Here is a 6,092-nt window from a genome sequence, read left to right on the forward strand (position 1 = left end):
CGCCCACGCGGCCCCAGGGAACGCCCCCTTCGTGTTTCCCTCTTCGCGTTACGTCATTGGCTCAGCGCCTACTTGCCTCCGACTCCTGAAGCACTGCCTTCTGGGTAATGTAGTTTCTGACCTGAGCCGGTGGCACTTAGAGCACACTTTCAGTTCTCCGTGAAACTGCAACCTAGGGTTCCAAAGGGAGGGCGTGACTGCGTCTCCTCTTAAAAGGAGATGCCCTCACATTCCTGTGCCAACTTGAAGATATGATCTTCGAGAGTCTTTAACAGATGACCCATGCCTTAACTTTCCTCCCTGTTTATCTCTGCACCAACACTTAATATCGTTGAGCCTTGAAATCGAGATTTATAAGAAAAACAGATAATTCTTTAACATCATAGTATTAAATGTTCCGCTATTTAGTGATTTTCAGATCATGTCAGTATTACCTGGGCATTTGTTACAAATTCAAGTTCTCAGACACCAGCTGAGACTCACTACATCAGGCATTGTTTCCTCTAGGAGTTTCCATGCGCCAAGTTTTTATTTATAAAAACCTCAGTGGTAGAGTGCTCCTGGGTTCAAACCCAGTACCAAAAAAACAAAAACAAACAACAACAACAACAACAAAACCCCAAGACAACAACAAACAACTCCAACCCCTTGAACACTAGTTGGGAGAGTGTTAATTCCAAATGGCTACAATTTGTTATCTCTGTCTACCTACTCCCCATGACCATCCTCATATTGGCTTGAATAAACTCTTTGTTCTCATAGGTGGTGTGCCTCAACTTGCCTTTTAGGTTGACAATCTCTAATCATGGCATTCATGGCCTCATCCCTTTCCTGCTGCCCTTCCAGCCCACTGGGCATCCAGGACCAGGCACAAATGAGTGACTGTGAGATAGTCCAGCTAATGTCCAATAGTTCAGGGTCAATGAGTCTTGTTCTTATCAAGGCATTGTCAACTCATCACCCAAACAGAGAGCTGGGAATATAGCTCAGTGGTAGAACACTTGTCTAGCATGTGTGAGGCCTGAGTTCAATCTCCAGTACCATAAAAACAAACAAACAAACAAACATCACCTGAACAGAGCCCATAAGAAGACAGCAATAAACCTGGGTATTATGATTTGGTTTTGGAAGTCTACCAAAACCTCATGTGTTGAAAGCTTGGTCTCCAATGCAGCAATGTTTAGATCATGAAGTGATTAGATCATGGGAGTTCTGACCTCATCAGTGGATTAATCCACTGATGGATTCATAATTTGATGACTTTATTGGGAGGTGGTGGAAATAGGAGATAAAGTCTAGTTGGTGGAAGTAGGTCACTGGGAACATGCCCTGGAAGTGTATGTCTTGCCTCTGCCCCCTTCTCCCCCAATCTATTTCCTGATTTCCAAGAGCAGATCTGCTCCACCACTCCTTCTGCCATGATGCACAGCCTCACCATAGGCCCCCATAGCAGTGATTAGCTGAAACCTCTGAAATTGTGAGCCCAGATAAATCTTTCTTCCTCTAAGTTGATTTTCCCAGGTATTTTGTCCCAGTGACAAAAAGCTGACTAGCACATTGGGCATTGTGAAAAGTGAAACCAACAAGTTCAAAGAGGCATCTCCAGGATGGAACAGAAATGGAGAGAACAGCAAAGACACAATTTCATAGTCATTTCTGCTCTTATTCCATTGTCCAGAACTCATTCACATAGTCCTCAAATCCAGGGACATGCTGTCCTCCAGAGCAGCAGAAAGAGAAAATGGAACTAATAAGCACCCATTCATTTTCTAACCTAATGCATTAATGTAACCATGATATCCGTTTTATTACATAGTCTCCACCTTCTACACTCTCATTTCCTCCTTACTATGACAAATCAAAACTCCCACCCAGACTCCCACTCTGACTTCATCTAAGTGTTAGAATCTCAAGGTGGAGTGTTATGTTATGCCTCCAGTTTAGATTTTGTTCCTCTAAGATTAGAAAGCTCTAAACAGAGCTAAAAATTACCTCTACCATACCTGATATGGTGAACATATGGAAAGACTATTCAAACTGCTGGGAGAAAAAAAAATCAACCTAACAATAGTCAACTGTCAAACTAGATTACTATGCACAGTAAAAATGTCTTCTAAGAATAATGTGAAATAAGACTACTAAAGTCCCCAAACGTGAAATACAATGACAAATAATCACATAAAATGACATCCTAAAAATCTCTTTAAGGTCAAAACAAAGTGATTCTAATTGAAAAACCTATTATGATAGAAAGAATGAGGATACAGGTAAGAGATAAAATGGCAGATTTAGATTACCATGAATTAGCTATATAAAATAATTTTATTTCCTATCAAAGTTAGAATGATGGAATTACTGTGTATATCTTCAATAAAACATAAACTAATATGGGGAAAATAGTTCTAAATCCCCTATATTGTCCAAGTGGAAGATCAAAGAGTTTATAAGTACATTATTTACTGTGTTTTTAAAATCTAAATAAATGGAAAGATATTTTGTGTTAATGATTTGGAGGACTCAACATAATCAAAATGTCACTCTCTTCCAATTGACATACAGGTTTACAGAAATTCCTATCAAAATAACAACTTTTTTTGTAAATATAGACAAGAACATTTTAAAATTTATGTGGAAAGAAGCTAGAATAGACAAAACAACTTCTGAAAAACAAAAATGATGTGGGAAGGATCACTCTAATTTTCAAGATTTATTAAATAGCTATAGTAATCAATCCTGTGAGGTACAGCCAGAGAAACTAACACTTGATCAATGGAATAGAACAGAGAACCCAGAAATAGCCCCATACAAGTATAGAAAACTAATATCTGAAATTCAGTGGAGGATGGATAGTTGTTTCAATCAATGATGCTGGAGCAACTGGATCTTCAGAGCCAAAAAAAAAAAAAAAAAGGAAACTTAACAAGATGGGTGCACATGCCTCTAGACCCTGTTATTGGGGAGGCTGAGGCAGGATGATTTCTTTTCCCAGAAATTCAAGGTCAGCCTGGGTAACGTAGTGAGACCCTCTTTCAAAGCAAAATCAATCTAAAACAAAACCTAAACTAAACCTCACATCTTATACAAAATATATTGTGAAATTAATCACAAACTGATGTAAAATGAAAAACCATAAAACTTTAGCATAAAGGAAAAATCTTTGGGATATAGGTCTTGATGAGGAATCTTAGAGATGACACCAAAAGTATAATACAAAGAATGTAATACAGAAAAGAAAAAAAATCAATAAATTAGTCTTCAGCAATATTTTTAAAAATTTTGCTCTAAAAAGACCATATTAAGAGAATGAAAAGATAAGGTTTGGACCAAGAGAAAATAATTTCAAGCCACCTGACTGAGTCCTCATAACTTAAAATATATAAATAACATTCAACATTTAAAAACTAGACAATCCAATTAGAAAAACAGGCAAAAGCCAAGAGATATTTCATCAAAAGGATATACATATAAGCACACAAAAAGATGTTCTCCATCACCAGCTGTTAATATTAGGCTAATACAAACTAAGTTCACAATTAAGTGTCACTGGAATGGCTAAAAAGAAAAAAAAAAACCAATAAACTAACAACACTGAGTACTGGTGAGATTGAGGAGAAATTACAGCTCTCATTCATAGTTGGTAGGAATGTAAAATGGTATAGTCACTCTTGAAATTAGTTAAGCAGTGTCTTAGAAAACCTAGCAATTGTATTCCCAAGCATTTATCCCAAGAAAAAGAAAACGTATTGTAATGGTTAATTAGAATTGTCAACTTGATTGCATTAAGAGATGCCGATGATTAAGAGGCTTCTGGGTGTGTCCATGTGGGCGTGTCTAGGAATGACTGGACTGTGGGATAGTGAACTGAAGTGGAGACCCTCCCTAAGCGTGGGCAGCACCGCCCAGTAGGATGGTGGCTTGGTCGGAATAAGAGTTGGAAGAACAAGGAAGCAGAAGCAGATGCAGCTCGGCTCTTCTTGAACGGGTTCTTGCTTGCTGCTTCAATCATCTGAGGATATCAGACTCTTTCTTCTTCACTCTTCCAAAGCGGACCCTGCCAGTGATTCTCCAGGGAATTTCCAGAAGCCTTGGTCTTGGACTAGGGTAGCACTGTTGATCCTCTTGTTCTGGGGCTTCTGCCTCCTGGACTGTGTTCTTCCGGCTCTCTAACCTGCAGACGGCCATTGTGGACTATCCAGCTTCTGGTGGTGTGAGCCAATCTAATAAGTCCCCTTTCTATAATCATACTTCCTGTTGATTCTGTTCCTCTAGAGAACCCTGACTGATACACTTATATTCACACAGAACTATTCACACAACTGTCCATAGCAACCTCAGTCATTGTAACCTCAACCTGAAAATGACCAAAATGTCCCTTGATAAGTGAATGGCTAAATCAAGTGTGGTACATTTATACCACTGAATAAAACCCAGCCATAAAAAAAGAGCAAGTTATTGATACAACTTAAATCGCCCTCAAGGGCGTTATGCTGGGTGAAAAAAAGTCAGTCTGAAAATGCCCACTTTCTGCTGGGAGTGACTCAGTGGTCGAGTTCCTGCTCAGCACCAACACTGCAACCAACAAATCAAAATAGCCAAAAGTCACTTCCTCTTTTATTCTACTCACAAAACATTCTCAAAAGGACAACAGTAAAGATATAGGAGAAAGGATTCCTGGGTTGCCAGTGTGAGGGGTAGTAGGAGGAGACGATCAAGGAGTATAAAGTAAGGAGATTTTCATTAATTTTTTTTTAGTTGTCAATGGACTTTATTTTATTCATTTTTATGTGGTGCTGAGTCTTGAACCCAGCACCTCACATGTGCTAGGTGTCACTCTACCACTGAGCCACGACTCCAGCCCCTGAAGGAGGCATTTGTGGGGATGAAATTCCTATCCCCAGGTGGTTCTGCATCTTCAGTGCAGTTGGTGGTCACACAATCCTACACATTCTGATGCCATGAGGTGGCATCACGCACGACACAGACTGCAACAAGGTTAAACTCCTGGTTTTTATAGTATCTCTTAGTTATCTGAGCAGTGATCACTGGGGAGAAACCAAGTGAAGGGATAAATATGACCTTTCTGCTGTGTTTATAACTTCTTGTGAATCTATAGTTATTTCAAAAACAGATAATATCTCTGAGAAGAGAAAATATGAAATCTGGAAATAGGAATATATCTAAAGGAAGAGAATCAGATTTAGGGTTCAAGAGAGAATCATGAAATATATAAATGAAATTAGTTTTATGCTAAAAATTGAGTTACTATTTTAAACATTTTTTCTCAGTGTTTAAAAAATATTTGTATGACAGGAAATTAGATAAAATACATATTTAATAGGTGAATATCCAAAGTAAGAATACATTTGATTATCTCCATTTTCTATCATAAGTAATGAAATTTATTTTTTTGCATCTTTTTATTTAATAATAATAAAGGGCTGTATTGCCATTAATTATATTTCCACATCTTTCTTTAACACATCTAAATGTAACTATAATGTAAATTGTTTTTATGTAAATTGTAACTTTTTTGAACTTCTTTCATTTGTTCTTTTTAGTTGTGCATGACAGTAGAAAGTATTTTCACATATCATACATACATGGAGTATAACTTCCCATTTGTTTGGAGTTACATGGGTTGTGTATTCATATATGAATATAGGAAAATTATGTCTGATTCATTCCACTGTCTTTCCCATTCCCATTCACCCGCCCTTTCCCCCATTGCGCCTGTCCACTCTGGTGAACCTCCCACCCCTCCACCTATTGTGAGTCAGCATCTCTATATCAGAGAGAACAGTCCGCCTTTGGTTCTCTGGGATTGGTTTATTTCACTTAGCATGATAGTCTCCAATTCCATGCATTTACTGGCAAATGCCATAATTTCATTCTTCTTTATGGCTGAGTAATATTCCCTTCTGTATATGTACCACATTTTCTTTATCCATTCATCTATTGAAGGGCATCTATTTTGGTTTCGGTAGCTTAGCTATTGTGAATTGAGCTATTATGAACACTGATGTAGCTGTGTCACTATAGAATGCTGATTTTAAGTCCTTTGGGGATGTACTGAGAAGTGAGATAACTGGGTC

Source organism: Sciurus carolinensis, chromosome 16 (assembly GCF_902686445.1).
Source record: "Sciurus carolinensis chromosome 16, mSciCar1.2, whole genome shotgun sequence".
NCBI lineage: Eukaryota > Metazoa > Chordata > Mammalia > Rodentia > Sciuridae > Sciurus > Sciurus carolinensis.